Source organism: Trachymyrmex septentrionalis, unplaced genomic scaffold (genome assembly GCF_001594115.1).
Source record: "Trachymyrmex septentrionalis isolate Tsep2-gDNA-1 unplaced genomic scaffold, Tsep1.0 scaffold13, whole genome shotgun sequence".
NCBI classification, from domain to species: Eukaryota; Metazoa; Arthropoda; class Insecta; order Hymenoptera; family Formicidae; genus Trachymyrmex; species Trachymyrmex septentrionalis.
In genome coordinates this window covers 6489123-6495654 of record NW_017304438.1, presented here as the reverse complement: position 1 = coordinate 6495654, position 6532 = coordinate 6489123, and positions in this window count along the sequence as shown.

The following is a 6532-nucleotide window of genomic DNA, read 5'->3' as shown; positions in this document are numbered from 1 at the left end:
ATATATATATAGAAATAAACTTTTTTTTAGAAATATAGCACAAAGTCTTTTTACTCACTATAAGTATGTGTCTGTTTCAACTGAACAAGTACCAGATTTATCATATATAGATAACATAACAATAATTTTTAAATTTTGAAACGATTGTTATTGAAACTAACTATATGTTTGTAGAGTTTAGTCAGAGTACATTCCGTTTCACACATCATGATGCATCATTTATCCTTGTTATTCACCTTGTTAAACAAGGATAAATGATGCATTATCCACATCGTGAAACAGAATGCATCCTTAGGAGTTATACGAGCACTGAAGAAAGAATGCTAATTGTAGATATATTAAAAATATCTTTTACAATAAAAGAAAGTATTTTTAATAACTTAGAAATGGATGATTTTTAAACATATAAACTGTGTTTGCTTATGTTTATAATTTTCTTCTTCATTTTTTAATGAATAAAACAATTCTATGCTTATACAAGGTTTGTGTATTATGAATTTTTAAATGCTCTACATATGAATTTATAAGTCATTTTACTTTATAATCACGTGTAATTTGTGTACATAATCGAAAAAAATAATGAAAAATCTATGAAAATTGAAAGCAGCATTTGAAGAAAGAGCAAAAATAAATATGACATTAAAATATGAATTAAGAAAGAACTTATTTAAATATATTTTGATAAGTAATAAAATAAAGTGTAAAAAATAAAAAAAATTTTGCTTTACTAATATATAACATAATATTAGGTATTATAATCTAACATGCATATAAAATAAATTGATGTAAAGTAACATTGTACGACATTCAGGTAAATTGCATAGAAGGTTTTTACAGAAATAGATTTTAAGTGTTATTTTTGAGATAAGTTAGAAAATTGACAAATTAATTAGTTGTTTTTGCTATTTTTATGCAAATATTTTTAAGTTTTTAAAGAATATTTTATTATTTTATAAGATACTTTAGAAGTTATTGAGACTCCAATTATTACTCGCACTTTTACAATAGAGCAGTATTGGCATGAGATGCAACTCTTTTGGTCCGATTTCTGAGAGGAATATATAACTATAACTCTTTTCACTTTGCTTGAATCTCGACGACCGAATCGCTGAATGACACAGCAAAAATTGTTTTTTTTGCATTTTATTTGACTTATCAAAATAAATTTAAATTAGTTCTACTGCATTTTAATGATATATTTATTTTTGTTTTTTCTCAAATATTTTCTATTTTTAATTTTCACACATTTTTTATTATTCTTCTTTAAAAATTATCTAAAAAATTGGATGTAGCAATGAAGCAAAATAGCTTATGAATTTGAATTCAGTGACCCAAAATCTATTTAAAAAAAACGCCTACTTTACATTTATTAACTAGAAAATTGTAGCACTCTTTTCTGATAGGTTGCGAAATAGCTTGCTTTGCCGAGTGATTGATTCTTACTTAAATCTAATAATTTATGTTCAATTGTTTTATGAGCAAGACTGAGTTCTGAAATCCATCGAAAAAAAACTATTGTAACTTTTTAATGATGACACGCATATGTAATTATGTTTCTATTACATTAATATTAATATTAAATTAATATTAAATATTATTATTATTCTTTATTATATTTTATACGCCGTAAAAGAAAATATTTTTTTGTTACTGAGGGAATGCATTTTTTCTTTTGCCTTATTAACATGATATATCTTTTCTGTATATAAATTGATAACTTATTATATTAACAAAGACGGGACTAGACATTTCTGCGCTTGAGACAAAAGAAAAAATGCACCCCCTCAGTAACAAAAAAGTATTTTTTAATCAGTGACTTTTTAAAAGCAGACTATGTTTAAAAATAAGTCGAATTTTGCTTAAAAAGAAAAGTAAAAGAATCACTAACTTATGTAACTATCCACATATTACATAAGTTGATGTAATAATCTTTTTATCATTAATACACAATCTAATCAAGCTTTCTAATCAATCTTATCAAGCTTTTCTTTCTATCTATCACATATACATACATAAACGGAAGTGCACAAAACAGTTGTGGAATAAATTAGGAAACACCGTCTAATGATTTAGTGCGTTTAGCACAGAATATATTGCGAATAGAAATAACCGAAACCGACCACTGCAGAGAACGCTTTCCTTTAACTGATGATATTGTCAACACATCATTAGCACGACGTTCGTAATACACTGATAATGCCATAGAGTAAATATGAATGAAGATAAGCGAAAAGTTGTTAACATGATCATATCGGCATTATTATTGACATAATATCGTTAACTAACTCCATTTACTTTTGTATCCAAAATCAATGCTATTATTTATATGATCAAAGAATATATAAATATACGCACTGCGCTATGACGTCTATAATATACAGTGATAAAAAAATTATTAATTTTAAATTTGAATTTAGTTCTATCTTAACACATTTCTTTTGTTGGGGAAGATATTTAAGTTAAAAACATTATACAGAGTGTCTCACAACTACCACATTTCCTCTTAAGGACTTATTCTTGAGATAATTTTGTGACAAAAATTCAAATATAAAAATGTCGAAGTTATAATAGAGTTTTTAAATTAATCGTAATTAAAATTTATTAATCACAGAGCTGACTCTTCGCACGTTTAAACATGACGATATGACAAGTGATGGTATTACGAGAAGATAATAGTGTCTCTCTTAAAGATATTATCATACATATAAAATGCATAAAGATTTTATATATATTTAAAATGATAATAAAATTACAATTATTTTAATTAAATTATTTAATTAAATCACATTTAAAAATAATACGACAAAAATTTGATAACGATTTCCAGATAACGATATCTGGATCATAAGTTATATAACAGTAGTATTTTTTAAATCTGTGTCTAATAAAAATATATGGAAATGTATTACATAAAATAAACGATAAAAATCTCAGTTATTTAGTACATTTAATTAAATTAATTATTAATTTAATAGTACATTTAAATAATTTCATGTCAAAAGTAATTTTTATCGATATTATCATAAACATATTTATAATACATACATCACGAGACAAATTAACATAGTTATGAATTTATTTTGACAGCTGACATATATATGATATATATATCAGCTGATATATATATCTGCAAATTATTAATGTAAGATATTATGATATATATATCATAATATCTTACATTAATAATTTGCAATATTTTATAATCTTAATTATGCATATATACATATAAATAAAAGTAAAAACATACAAATAAATTTTATACCGTAACAGAAATAATGTTCTGAAAAATAATATTGCATGTTAAAATGTACAGTCCCTGCGAAGAAAATTAAATTTGAAAGTATATTTAATATGTACAAAAAAAAACTTCAAATAAATTATATACATATGAAAATTGTGTAGATAAAATTATATTCTTATTTAATAACACATTTCATACGTATATAGTTTATTTGAAGTGTAGATATTAAATTTCATTGCAATTTATTGATTAGTTACAAACATATAAAACAAGTAAATATTCTGTTTATTTACTGGTCAACTAGTTTATGCATCGCAATATAACTCTACGTAAATAATCTTGAATACATATGATATATATCATATCATCAGCTGTCAAAATAAATTCATAACTCTATTAATTTGTCTCGTGACATATGTATTATAAATATGTTTATGATAATATCGATAAAAATTACTTTTGACGTGAAATTATTTAAATGTATTACTATTAAATTCTTAATTAATTTAATTAAATATACTAAATAATTGAGATTTTTATCATTTATTTTATGTAATACATTTCCATATATTTTTATTAGACACAGATTTAAAAAATACTACTGTTATATAACTTATGATCCAGATATCGTTATCTGGAAATCGTTATCAAATTTTTGTCGTATTATTTTTAAATATGATTTAAATAATTTGTAATTTTTTTCATAATTTTGTTATCATTTTAAATATATATAAAATCTTTATGCATATTATATGTATGATAATATCTTTAAGAGAGATACTATTATCTTCTCGTAATACCATTATCACTTGTCATGTTTAAACGTGCGAAGAGTCAGCTCTGTGATTAGTAAATTTTAATTACAATTAATTTAAAAACTCTATTATAACTTCGACGTTTTTATATTTGAATTTTTGTCACAAAATTATCTCAAGAATAAGTCCTTACGAGGAAATGCGGTAGTTGTGAGACACTCTGTATATTTTTAACTTAAATACGTTCTCCAACAAAAGAAATGTTAAGATAGAACTAAATTCAAATTTAATAAAATTAATAATTTTTTTTAATTAACAATTTAATTAACAATTGAAAAATATATTTTTAAAATTTATGCAGAAATATTATTAGATACCAAGATACATTTTAATCTGCATCAATTTTTTTATTTCTAATTTTATTAAAAGTTGTAGTACAATAATTATTACGAAACATATATGTCGTATTTTTTTGACGATTATCTTTTAAATTTAAATAATTAAGTATTATTAACGATTTAACTGTAATAAACTTACATCAAATACGACATACATATAATATTTTATAATAATTATTATAGTATATATATATAGAAGTATAGATTTATTCAAATAACAACTTTTTTCTGGCATTACGAAATTGTTTTTACCGTTTCGTTTTATCGCCTTAAAATAGAAATTGCCTTGGAATCGTCTTGCAATTCAAATGACAATTTAAATTCAAATAATTCAAGTATACATTATTGCTACATAATTAGCAATTTAAACAGCATTATTAGCCTTGGAAAGAACGATTAACTATATAGTACTAGATGCTTTTTATGCTGAATTTAGGGGACATAGTATACGTAGCAGCTGATTATATATTAATTTCTTTAAATAGTTTCAAATCACATTCACTTTCAGTCATCCGGCACAGATAAATAGCATGTAAATGCACGAGAAACTATCCGCATATAAGCAACGATCTAACATTGTAAATAATATTTAAATGAAAACTAAATCTTTTAGAAAAAAATTTTGTAACGTAAATTTTATACTTTTTTAATAATTCAAATATTTTTAGAAAAACTTTTTTAAAATTTTTAAAAGATTTTTATATTTTTTGTTTTGAAAAAAACAAAAAATATATCGAGATGTATATTTGTTAAACGTTCCTTGATATTATTCAGAATCAATTGGCTCATGGGTATTTTTTAAATATCATACAATTACCTAACCGCATTTTCCTGTTTATGGAAAATATACGCATTATTAGAAGAAAAAAAAAACATGTCGAGAGAGCAAAAAATAGAGACTACGCACGAGCGAGTGTTTAGTCTCGGGCAAGAGAAAGCGAAGAGGAATGAGGGACGTTATTCAGAGCCGTGGCAGAGTCTAGTGGATTCAAGATAGACGGATAGCGTGCCTACCGGGCTGGTCCGGAAGTCGCGTGTCGACGGCAGCCATAACAGCCCCTCCGCGACTCTCACCCTTCCTCCACCTGAACCACTACCTCCTGCTTGATTTCCTTACCTGCTACCAGCGACGACCAGCACGGCCTATCACGAATTTGCGCCTGTGTGCGCGAAATGTAATCCGTGCAGGTCAAAGATAAAGAAGTATTGGTGCAACGTTACCCTAACGAACCGCGAGACCGAGTCGGCGATTGGTCGATTCTGCCGAGCGAGCGAGGCCCAAAGGGAAGCAACCCTCTCTCGCCTCTTCTAAACTCACTCTGGGTTACATACCGTCTTCAGAATCGCCAGGCTGATCGTGCAGTTAACACTTATTTGGTGCTGTTAACATTTTCATTCTATACAACTGACTAAATAGTAAAGTAATTAGTGCGTCAACTGTAGGGACTTTTCGCTTGTGTTAAGATAATACTCTCAGACAAAACGTGAAGTCTAACGGAAGTCACTGAAAGAGCCGTTATGGTTAAGTTTTAATTTTCTTCTTGCAGTTTGCGCTTGTAGAGATCCTAGTCAACATCAACGAAAAATGACATAACATTAATGTTATAATTTTTTAACAATACAAATGTAATAATACGTGATGTTACGTAATTACATTGTTGAGTGCAAAATTGTAATATTGATATTATGTTACTTTTAATTAATGTTAACTGGGGATATTTCAGGAATTAATAAAACTCTAAAGCGCATAATTACGAATATTTATCGAATTTTCAGTGATACAATTACTTGCTATTTTATACAAATATTACAAATTCGCGAGAAAATTAATGCTTTAAACGTAACGATTATTTCCAGTGACTTTCCGCATAACACAAACTAACATTACATTAATATTATAATTTTCCATTTAACAACACAAATGTATAATACTTGTTGTACAAAACAATTACATTATTGAGCAGGAAATTATAACATTGTGTAATGTCATTGGTTTGTGTTCCGCGGGCTCAATTAAGCCATGATACGATTACAGATTGAAATTGAGATTGGATTGGAATTTAATCAATTAGAAGAAAGAAAATCAATCTCAACTTTAATGAACTTTTGATTGGTTAAAGCTTTGATTAGTTAAATTC